This window comes from Vespa mandarinia, chromosome 16, assembly GCF_050613455.1.
Source record: "Vespa mandarinia isolate Hongniang chromosome 16, ASM5061345v1, whole genome shotgun sequence".
Classification (NCBI taxonomy): Eukaryota; Metazoa; Arthropoda; class Insecta; order Hymenoptera; family Vespidae; genus Vespa; species Vespa mandarinia.
The window spans coordinates 4,310,001-4,322,500 of record NC_140825.1 but is presented as its reverse complement, the minus strand read 5'-3'; the positions used below and the strand labels follow the sequence as shown (position 1 = coordinate 4,322,500).

The window sequence follows — 12,500 nt, the reverse complement described above, 5'->3', positions numbered from 1 at the left end:
AATAGTGTTCGTCGATGCAAGTGACTATTTATGCGAGAGTCTCGACGATGAGTCATTGAAAAAAAACGAAACACCAGCAGTGAGAGTCAATTTGCTCTTTCTCTCTCTCTCTCTCTCTCTCTCTCTCTCTCTCTCTCTCTCTCTCTCTCTCTCTCTCTCTCTCTCTCTCTCTCTCATATTCACACACACATATACACACATTTACATATATAAACTTTCTATCTGTCTCTATTTCTTTCACATCTATAGTACTTTTCTAGGATTGCGTTTGAGAGTTCGTTAGATATGTATATAGGGTCACCACACGATAGAATGAGACAAAGAAACAGATAGATAGATAGACAAAGTAAGAGCGATGTATATATATATATATATATAAAGAGAGAGAGAGAGAGAGAGAGAATGGTTCGATAGGGCAGTAGAATATAAAATGTCGCTGGATATCGTCTCGACATTGTTGCAGAACCATTCGAACAATTTTCCCAACCAATGACATTAATAATATTTTCTTTGGGTATTCATTTGATATATATATATATATATAAATATATATATATATATATATATATATATCGTTTATCCTTTGAAATTTGTCGCTTTTATTTATGGAAAAAAAAATGAAATATGAAAATAAAAGAGAAATAAGAAATAGTTTTTGATAAATACGAAGCTAGCAATAATAATTGAAATGATTTTCTCTCTCTCTCTCTCTCTCTCTCTTTCTCTCTTTCTCTCTTCCTCTCGAACGAACGAATAATATGAGAACGCTTAAGCATATCAATCGTAAACAGGATTCATACATATTGTCTTAAGGGCCAGTTTTTTTATACGTATGTATGTATTATATTTACGTTCGAGGACTGTTATATCTATTATATCGATCTAAATGTTCTTCTAGCTTCCTCTAATCTCTCTTTCCTTCAAGGCCTGTCGATACTCTTTGCCTTCTCTCTCTCTCTCTCTGTCTTTCTCTCTCTGTTCGTCCGTTCGTCTGTCTGTCTGTTCGTGATAAAAAATGTATTTCAGACTACTACCACCTTACCGGTTCACGATATGATATTTAATGTTAGAACCATTCTTATCGTACATGTATATGTCGTAACTTATATACTATACATGGATATAATACTTATAATCATAAATTTTAAAATTGATGTACGATGAAAAGAAGAAAACCTATTATTTCGTACAATTCGTATACATATATATATATATATATATATATATATATATATATTTCTTTCACATTCCACGCGAGAAAGTCGTTTTTTAATCTACGTTTTAAATTATAAATCGATAATATAGACAAAAGGAATTATTTCAAATCGTCGCGAAAGCGCGCTCGGCAACATTCGAATTTATTTGGAATAACGAAATTATCGTGTACGGTGGTACGTAGAGAGCATAGGAATAGCAGTTAAATCGTAGGCAGAAAGAGTGAGAGCGAAGGAATAACGTGAGAGGAAGAATGAGTGAGTTAGTGAGAATAAGAGAGATAGATAGATAGACAGACAGAGAGAGAGAGAGGTCGAAGAAACGAGCGGAGAAAGCTTCGGCCAAGTTCGGTTCTCTTCGCGACGATCCGAGCGCGCTATAGTGGGGAGTATGTTAGCTTAAGAGAAGGGCCGAGAAGTGAAGTGGGGAATGGGAGTGAGTGGTGGGGATGATGGTAACGAATGCGTGCGCGGCCGAGTAACGAGAGAGAGAGAGCAGTTGTCAGTGTCAGTTTGTTCGCCGCGCCGGTTAGTTGTTTGGGGTTTGCCTCGACGCAGGCCTCCTCTGTGCGTTGCACGCTTTTTTATCCCCCTCAATCCATCAATCCACCCCCGTCGTCTTGCTCCGTTCTCCCCTCACGAATATACCCCTTCAGTATCCTTCCCATCACCGATACTCGAGTCACTTTAATACCGCAAGAAATTGTTAAAAATAACATTATTATTATTATTGGGCTTTATTTGAAGCGCGCGAGATCTCTTTTTTTAAACGACTCGGAAGAAGGAGCGTCTTACTGCCTCCGCGCCTCTACCCCTTTCCCCTTTCCCTCAAACTCCAACTCCCCACCTACTCGAGCCCGCAGCCGCGTAATAACAACGGCCGGGATTTTAGTTCTCGCGTCGTTCCTTCCTTCTCTTCTCTTCTCTTCTCTTCGTCGATCTCTTCTTCGATCCTCGAACAGTATAACGGCGGTAACAGCGCTAGCAGCAGTAGCAGTAGCAAAAACAACAACAACAACAGCAACGACCGTTTTATATCGGTGAAAATATCGTCACGGAGAAAATATCGCGGGAGAATATATCCTGCGAGAAGTTCCATATTGCGTTTCGTTGTAATTTAGTTCGTTCGTCTATCCATTCGTTCGTTCGTTCGTACGTACATACATACGTACGTACGTACGTTCGTTCGTTCGTTCGTTCGTTTCTCTTTTTTTTTTTTTTTTTTTATTTTTTTTGTTGTAAATATATACATATCAACCCGAACAATTAACATTATCCGTTGTACGAGATACGATTGAAGGAACTCTCGAGAATTTGGAACGAAGAGGAACGAAGAGGAATAAAACCCGTAAAATCCGCGCTTTTGTTGTTATTATCTGTATTTTCCTTTGAGCGTTAATTCTCGAAAGTGAAAGATAGAACAAGAGAAAGAAAACACGTTTATATTATATTAAAGAGGAGGAGGAAAAGGAGTAGGAGTAAGAGAAGGAGGAGGAGAAGGAAGGAGGTGGTGGAGGTGAAGGTGAAGGAGGAACAAGTGGAACCGGATCGCGCGTATTGCCGGCAAATTGGCGCCAAAAAAGAAGAGAGAGAGAGAGACAGACACTGAGAGAGAGAGAGAGAGAGAGAGAGAGAGAGAGAGAGAGAGAGAGAGAGAGAGAGAAGAGAAAGAGAGAGAGAGAAAGAGAAAACCGAAACCGAAAGTTAAGAAAATAATCGTCATCGTCGGTGTCGTCGTAGTTTGGATATTCGAGAAGAACAAAGAAACGACATTAGAAACGAACGTGACGTTTATTTCTTCTGCTTTTCCTCTCCGTCGTTTTTCTTCCTTTCTTCTACGTTTCTTTGCCCTGCGATTTCCCGACCAAGAGGACGGAAGAAGCTCGAACTAGATGTAAGTAAACTAAAATTCCGTCATCATCGTCGATCGATCGATCGTTCGTTCGTTCGTTCGTTCGTTCGTTCGTTCGTTCGTTCGTTCGTTCGTTCGTTCGTTCGTTCGTTATTATTAGTCTCTTATTTTATGTTTCTCTGTTTTTCTGTTTTTCTGTTTTTATTACTATCTCTCTATCTTCTGTGTCCTTGAACGGTCCGAAGACGATCTCAAGCGCACAGAAACTCGTCACTTCGTATACTAGGTATTTAACAAAAAAAAAAAAAAAAAAGAAAAAAAAAGAAGGAAAAAGAAGGTCCTCTTTCCCCACCCACCTTTCGTAATGTTACTACGCCGTTTCGAACTACGAGGGATCTCAGTATGTAAATTTAGAGAGATTTTGACAATTGAAAAAAAAAAATCTCGATCTTGTCAGTATACATATATATATATATATATATATATATATATAATATGTTTATATTAATATACTGTACATACTTATGTGTACGTGTAAATGTGTGTTTAGAAACGTTGCACGACGACAACCTTCTAGAAAGATCTCGAGAAGCCGGTGCTTCGGCGTTCGCGCGCATGTCACATTAGAAGCGCCAAATCCGAACAATCAAATCATCACATATCCTATATCGTCTCACGTTTATTTGTTTACGTAATTTTATGATACTAAAAAGAAAAACAAAAAAAAAAGAATTAACAAAAATAATTTAAAATATTATTATTATTATTATTATTATTATTATTATTATTATTATTATTATTATTATTATTATTATTTTTTTTTTTTTTTTTTTTTTTTTTTCTTTTTTTTTAAATTAAAAAGAAATAAAAATTAGGAATAACAGTTCTTTTTCTTTTCTTTTATTTTTTTTTCTTTCTTTTTTTTTTTTTTTTATTAAATCGAAAAAAAATATGTTGGAAAGAAAAAGAGAAAACAAAATAGTAGAAGAGATATACGTATATAATATATATTGGTAATTACAAATAAGTTAATTGTGACAAATGTTGTTCTTATACATAAATACAAAGTGGCAAGAAATTTTTGTATAATGACTATATTTTAAACGTACACTTTTGTAGAATCTACGACGTATGCGACTTTGTTTTTACATGCTCTGGACCACGTAACCCATGTTTCCTGTTCAAAAATTATTGTTTACTATTATAAACGTCGCATAGTGAAAAGGAAATTCTTAAGCTTTGGTACACATCGGACAAACAAGAGAGAGAGAGAGAGAGAGAGAGAGAGAGAGAGAGAGAGAGAGAGAGAGAGAGAGAAAAGTGGGATCGGCGGGTGAGGGGAAGGAAGAGAGAAAGAGAGGGACCATCGTGTATGTGTATATATACATGTGTACAATGTAAGATTGTTTTTGCTCCAAAATTTTGTTTACCACGTAGAGATTCGAGAAGTATAGAACGTATCGACGAACAACAGAGAAAGAGAAAGATGGATAGATAAATAGGTAAATAAATAGTGAGAAAGAGAAAAAGAAAGAGAAAGATAAAGAGAGAGAGAGAGAGAGACACCATCGTATATAATGCTCGCGTGCTCTCATTCGTGGAATCCTCGTGTTTCGTAAGCAATTACGTAATCTACGTGATAGTCCGATGACTTGAAAGAATAATAGGCTTTTTCAAATGAGCATCACATTTTCACGATATCTTTCTACGAATGCGAAACCTGTGCGTAGTTTTTTCCCTTATCGATTTCGAACATCTTTACGACCTCTTCCTCTTCGTTCTCCTGTCTCCTTGTCCTTATACTCACTCCTCCCTTTCTACCTTATCCCTAACCCTCAACCCCTTATCTCTTATTCTCCTTAGTTTCTTATTTGCGCATTGATTCCACACGATTCTATTAAGATCGATCAATAAATCATCCCTTGTTTTTTTTTTTAATATCTATACATCTATATATTATGCGTTTGTCTATCTAAATCTTTCTCTTTCGATTAAAACAGCTGACCGCACCATACTCTTTTTTTCTATTGCTTTTTTTTTTTTTTTTTTTTTTGTCACGAAATTACGAAAGGAATTCTCTCCTATTCCCACCTCCCACCCTTTCTCTCTCTCTCTCTCTCTCTCTCTTTCCCTCTCTATCTATCTCTAATACATTCCAGACAGGTTTTGTATTATTGAATAATTTTCGTTTTTTGATTTTCAAAAGAAGAAGAAAGAAAAAAAAAGGGGAAAAAAAAAATAACGTAACGTCGTTATTTATCAATTTGTTTCTCTTTTGTTTTCGTTTCATGTCAAATTCTTTTCCTCTCTCTTTCTCTCTCTTTTTTTTTTTTCATGTTCATTTCACATTCCTGACAAGTTTTTGCATTGGAATTATTACGTAACGTTAAAATATATATAATACACGTTATATTATGAGAAAGAGTTCAGCCATAACAATAGAGACAAAGCGTGAATTTTGTCGCTTATGTATTTTAACCGAACTTCAGCGCAATCATTATCGTATGCGTGATATTTTTCAAAGAATGACCAATGGATTCGTTCTATGTCGAATAAACGACGTCTGTCGTTTAACGATCGTTCCGTTCATAAAATCGTGTAGTATTGTCCAACGCTTAGACACATATATATATATATATATATATATATATATATATATATATATATATATATATATAGAAATATAGATATATAGTCCCATATGCATAATACATTTATATATATACGTATACACATACATACATACATAAATGCATAATATGTATATACATATGTGAATATGCAAGTACACACATAAATGTATTTCAAACGGTCTGTTCGAGATCTCGCTTAGTCAAAGCTATCGCATTTATTCTGTCTCTCTTTCTCTCTCTCTCTCTCTCTCTCTCTCTCTCTCTCTCTCTCTCTCTCTTTATGCTTCTCTCGTGGTGCCTCACATCTGTCTACTTTATTATTTTTATATAGTCGCGATGACTTCATCAGGATGACGATTGCTGGAATGCTCGAGCCACCCGTGATATGTATTTTAATAATGCAAATTTAATTTTTATTTGCCAAATCAAATTTATGTACATATTAAAGATATTCACTTTTTCGTCTTTGAGAATAGATTTACTCGTTTCATAAAAAAAAAAAAAAAAATGGGGAGGGGGTAAAAAAATATAACCTATTGTAAGATATTATATTTTTCAAGAACGAAATTAATCGATATGTATTCGTACGATAAGATACGAACGAATTTTTCATATTAACTTATATATCGTTCTCTTTCATTCCTAAAGACAACTTCATTTCGAAATTGAGATCGCGAATGGGGAAGGCGATTCGTGATAAGATCTCGCACGCGTTACGTTGTCTCTCTTTCTTTCTTTATTTCTCTCTTCTGAGAGGAAAAGATTAATGGCCGATCCTTAGTCTGTGTTGCATGGCGGATGACCAGATGTGTGTAATGATATTATTTTCATTTAAGAGCACATATAATCAACTTTATGATAACTTCCATTTTTTTTTCTTTTCTTTTTTTTTACTATAAATTTGTTATATATATATATATATTTCTATATAAATTTATATTTATTATTTATATTTATTAATTTTGCTTATAATTCACATTTACTAATTTTTTTTTTCTCCTGCAAATAAATTTATGTAATATGCGAATGTATATTTATACGTATGCTGGGATTTAAAAAGAAGGAAAAAATAAAAAAGAAAAGATTAATTTTTCTTTTTTTTTTTTTATCGTTCATATCACAATATCACGCGATTAAATTGAAATTTATTATGGCGAAGCGTATCGACGAATCAGTCTATAATAAATTCATGCGATCTTTAGGGAAGATTACAAGATGATTGTATTGTAACGAATTGATGCCAGTAATATAATGTGACATATACTTTATTCGTTTTTCTTTTTCTTCCTATCTTATTTTCTTTTTCTTTCTTTTTTCTTTTTTTTTCGATTTTCTTTTTTTTTTCCTTTTATTATTATTTTTCATGGAAATTACGCAATCTCAAAGAGTAGTAATCGAAGTTGACTTGATTACGTAATCGTGCAATAGATTACAATAATCTTGTCAGAGATGACCGATAAGAGAGAGAGGGAGAGAGAGAAGAGAGAGAGAGAGAAAGAGAGAGAGAGAGAGAAAGAGAGAGAGAGAGAGAGATTATCGTCGCGTGAGCAAAAACGATTAATGGAATCTTTTTATCGTACTACGATAATACCTCTCGCAAGAGTTAACTACATATTGTAAGATATTTTTGTAGGGATATGTTGAAAATGTTTAGATATTTATAAAGGAGGGGCCTATCGTGAGAATATCGGTCGCTTTCATCAAACATTCGAAAAATATTATCATACTTTTTATAACGATTAAACAAATAATCTCACGTTCCTGACAGAGTTGCATAATTTTTTATTATTATTCTTTTTCCTGTTCTTTCCTTCTTTCTTTTTTTTTTTGTTTTTGTTTTTGTTTTTGTTTTTCCAGGAAATATGTGCGCATCCTTTTTTTCTTTTTTCCTTCTTCTTCTGCCTCGCTTTTCGCCCTTCTATTTTTTTTACTTTTCTTCCTTCTTTTTTTTTTATTTTCTTTTTTTTTTTTTTTTTTTTTCGAACGAGTTTATCAATCTCAACGTTACGCAATTTACGAGTTATTTTATTTGATACACCGAGATTGATCACCCGGTATTAAAGAGAAAGAGAGTGAGATGGGGGGGGAGGGAATAGTGAGGAGAGATAGGGGGACAAGGAAAAATATTTATAGGGAAAAAAAAAATAATAAACGTCCTCTAAACATCTTACATCCGATATCTTTTATTATTATTAAAAAAAAAAAAAAAAAAAAAAAAAAAAAAAAAAAAAAAAAATAGAGAACGAATTCTTCCTAGTTTTGTTGTTTGACGGAGAAAGTTAAATGGATTTTAATCGTTATTATGCATATCTGTATATATATATATAAAATACATAAGATGCATGTACCACCTCTCTCTCTCTCTTTTTTTCTCTCTAATCACGATGTAAGACTTCCGTAATAGTAATTTTTAGCTGGGTCAAGTAGCGAACATCGAGATAAGAAATTACATGTAACGATATGACATTAGAGATGTAGTATCGGAATTTGTATTTTCACCTCTTCATGATTTCAACTATAGATCTTTTCTTCTTCTTCTTCGTCTTCTTTTTTTTTTTTTTCGATGGAATTGTCGAAGGGGGTGAGGGGGGGTTAGCGGGGTAGAAGGAGGAATAATATTTTTCTTATTATCGTTAAGCCTTTCACCATCCGTCACCGTGCCATCGCACTTCCTTCTTTCTCTTCTCATTATTTTATTATTCTTTTTTTTTTTCTTTTTTTCTCTCTCTCTCTCTTTCTCTCTTTCTTTCTTCCGTTCCTTTTCTTTTATCTTTTATCGACAATACAATTATAGACGACATTTACACACATATATATATATCTACATAATAATAATATGCAATAGTAATGATATAGAATAATTTTCTTATAATGTATATAACAATATGTCTAGGAATGTGTATTAAATACGTATTAGTAATTTAACAAAGATAATTAGTGTCACGTAGTTAGATTTGGACAAAGGAAGAATACATTGTTGAGTCACATTCGACGTGCATATACGCATCCTGTCGAGTCATGTTCGACGCGCAGATGGATTTCTGTCGTGTCACGCTCGACATAATTTCGATTAAAGTGTCCCCGATTAAAAAATTCGAAAGGCACGCTGAAAGTTTCGTCGGCGCGTTAATTAAACGGATTCCTGATCGATTACTAGGAGGAATTAGCAGCTTTGCGAGAGAGAGAGAGAGAGAGAGAGAAAGAGAGAGATCGAGGGCGCAATATGTCGGGCATAAATTTTAAACGTTTCTCATTCAGAGCAAGATAGCATTTGACTTGTATGCAGTATTCGGGGCCTCTCTCTATCTTTGCATCCTGTCTGACTGTTGCCTGACTACTTGTTTGCTTGCTTGCTTGCTTGCTTTGCTTGTGCTTGCTTGATTGCTTGCTTGCTTGCTTACTTGCCTTTCACTTGTTTCGTTAGAACGGCTTGCTCGTTTCCACGACATTTTTCATAATCATCGCAATCTCGTCACTCCTACGAAGTAACATCGAACGATTTTTTTTTCTATTTTTTCTTTTTTTTTTAACCATCCTTTGTTTTATTTTTATTTTTTTTTTTTTTTATTTTTTTTTTTTTTTTTCGATGACGATTTAATCGTCACTGTACTTTAATGTCGACTCATATAATTGACAAAAAAATCGTACCGAAACGAAACGACATGTAATTAAGTTCATGGGTAATCAATTATCAATTTAAAGTCACGTACTTATCGAAATCAATTCGTCGTTCCAAAGCGTATATCGCAGCCGCATCTCTCTCTCTCTCTCTCTCTCTCTCTCTCTCTCTCTCTCTCTCTCTCCATCTCTGCGTATTGCTCGTCGTTCATCTTGAATTATATACAAAAGAATATAATTCGCTATCGCGTGTTTGTTCTCACGATCAATGAAGATCCTTAACTTGATTCGAGTTACGAATCCGCTCAAAGCTCTTCTCTCTTCAAATATGTGATATCGCGGAGAAAATATATTGATAGAAAATGAAATTGTCGATTGAATTTGAATGATAAATGTAAGCTTTTAATTCTCGATCTTCGTTCTTCGAGTACGATCGAACGAACGATCAATCATCTCGTACGAGGATCAATACTTTTGTTGTTTCTTTTCAAGAAAAATTGACAAATTGAGAAGAAAGGATTAAAATATTTTCTACACGTATTAATACGCGTAATATATATATCCTCTTATCAAAGATATTCTCGTTGATTTAAATTTAGAAGAGGAATGAATAAAAAAAATGAAACAAAAGAAATTAAAAAAGAATGTATATATATATATTTATATAAATAAATAAAAACAAAGAAGAAAGAAAGAAAGAATCAGTCTTGTTACAACGGCATTGGCTATCTATCGATAGCCATTTAGCCCACGTTAGAATATATATATGTTGCAAAATTCTTAAGCGGGAGAGCCTCCCTTGACATTAAAACGTACACGAACCACGACGTCGTGCGTTCCATCGCTAAAGCGTGTAATGCACATCTAACTCTTCTCTATCTATCTTTTACCTACGTTACCGACCACGCATTCGACCTTTTCTCTTCTGCATATTTATCTATCTATCTGTCTCTCTCTATCTCTTTCATTTTTATTTCACTGTCCTTTCTTCTCCCATCGTTGTCTCTTCTCATTCTTCTATTCGTAGCCTCACGTTCGTGCACCGGGGTCAAGTGCGCCTTCGAGCGCGATATGCACTTTGTCTGTCCTTACACTCGTGCGCATGCGCGCGAGTTGCTTGCGCGAAGGGGCAAAAAAAAATAAAAAAAAACAGAAAACAAACAAACAAGAAATAGGAGAAATGATTTCCTTCTCTCTCTCTCTCTCTCTCTCACTCTTTTCGTTTCTTATATTTTCGAATAATTATTATATCGCGAATATTATTTTATCGTTTCCGAAAAAAGTTCAATAAATTTCTTGTGTATGAATTCTTTTTTTTTTTTTTTTTTTTTTTTTCTATTTCTTTTCTTTCTCTTTTTTTCTTTTCTTTTATAATAATTGTCTCCATTGATGAAATAGATGAATTTATTTTTACGATAATGAAATTATTTTTACGAAATGAATTTATCATTACGAAATGAATGTGTCAGGTTTAAATAAACGAAATTAAATGTCTCGTAGGATTTAGAAGATAGGAATGATTCACTCTGTCTGATGATATAATGTTTTATTTGTTGACATTAGGGAAATGTGTTTGGGCACACATTAAAAGTACGATTATTTTATTGATAGAGATAATGGTGTTATGGCGCGCGCGTTGATGATGATGCCTGTAAAATCGTGGCGAGAAAGCGTTAGAATTCCTTAGAAACAAACGTTCGTCTTGTTCTCGCGAAACGCGTAACGCCACCATCACCACAACACTATCACGACGTGGCACGTTACATGGCACGCAATTGCAACGTCATACCAACGCGTACGAATAACTTTCCAACGTGAATTCTCACGGATCCATTTATATCTATCGCTTCGTGTATAAACTTGACGAAACCGCGAGACTTAAGATAATAATTTTATCGTGCCACTGTAAATTTGATACTGCTATATATATAGGGATTAAGTTTCGTTTGATTTTATAAAGGACAAAAAATAAAAAAAAAAAGAAATAAAAAAGGAAGAAATACAAAAAAGAAGAAAAAATTTGTTATCCTTTTTTTTTCTTTTTTTTTTTTTTATTTCGATAGAAAATGTTTCGTTAAATGATAAAATTTTATCCAATAAGAAAATAAAGATAAAACTTGTTTTGTTTCTTTTCGTATAAAAAACGAGGATAAATACGAAGAAGAAGAAGAAAAAGAAATTAAACTATTAAAATGGATTATTCGAAAAAAGTTTATTTGCAAATTTTTCTAGTTGAATCGTTTGTGCTTTTTTCTTTTTTTATTTTGAAGCAAATGCATCTCGTCTCGATTTGTCGTATAATTTTAAGTGAATGCTTCAGTTTTAGGCCTGTAAAAAAGAAAGAAAAAGGAATGTGGCCAATCTTTCAAGGTTCATAATAACTATGTACCAGGGTGTGGTATGCGCCTGGAAAACATAAACCGGCAAAGGCAATAACCGATCTCGTTATGATATTGGCAAATCATCGCTTGAGGTTCTCCGGTTGTACTTTTTTTACCTTTTCTCTCTCTCTTTTTTTATTTTTTTTTTTTTTTATTTTTTTTTTTTTTTTTAATATTCCCTCGCAATTTTATTTCCGATGCACGTAAACCGCATTCGTGTAAAGAGATATTATTTAATTATGGCGTTGGCCATTAAATCGATATGGTCGTATAGATTTTTTTTTATTTCTCTTTTATTTCAAACAAATGTGCAAACAGGAAGAAAGTTTATTTGAATTTCGTCAGTGAAATATGAAATCCAGAGAACACACATTGAATGAATAAAAGTTGATTCATTCGTATGGTCAACTTTCGAGTCATCAAATTTATTTCCATTCCTTCGAGAAAGAGAAAGAGAGAGAGAGAGAGAGAGAGAACAAAGAAAGAGAGAGAGAGAGAACAAAGAAAGAGAACAAAACTAATATGGTATTTCTAATACGTTTCTAATCTTTCTCTCGCACGTTGCATCTTCTTGGGTGGAGTCGTCTCTGTCAAGGTTTCTCTTGCATATTCTTATCGGAGAGAAGGCAATGTAAAGAATTGCTTGTCCTACATAAAGTAGATCCTCGAGGTCGTTGCAACTTCGTCTATAGAGATATAATATTGCCAATCGAATGGAAAAAAGATTTCTCTTAGTCTTTGAATAACCTTCGGAAAAATCTATCGAAACTCTTGATTGACCAATTTCATTTAACTGTGTCGA

At 33.8% G+C, this 12,500-nt stretch overlaps 1 protein-coding gene across 3 annotated transcripts in view; it reads left to right on the top strand.

Moving 5' to 3' along the window:
- LOC118442312 (terminal nucleotidyltransferase 5C) overlaps positions 1-12,500 on the top strand; it is a 75,764-nt gene that overhangs the window by 31,494 nt on the left and 31,770 nt on the right. Inside the window, exon 1 of one of the 3 annotated variants that reach the window (XM_035867762.2) lies at positions 1,708-3,108. The exons of the other annotated variants lie outside the window; for them this stretch is intronic. The gene's annotated coding sequence lies outside the window, so the exon portion shown is untranslated. Of the gene's footprint in view, positions 1-1,707; positions 3,109-12,500 lie in introns of those variants that run through there. 3 annotated transcript variants of the gene reach the window in all.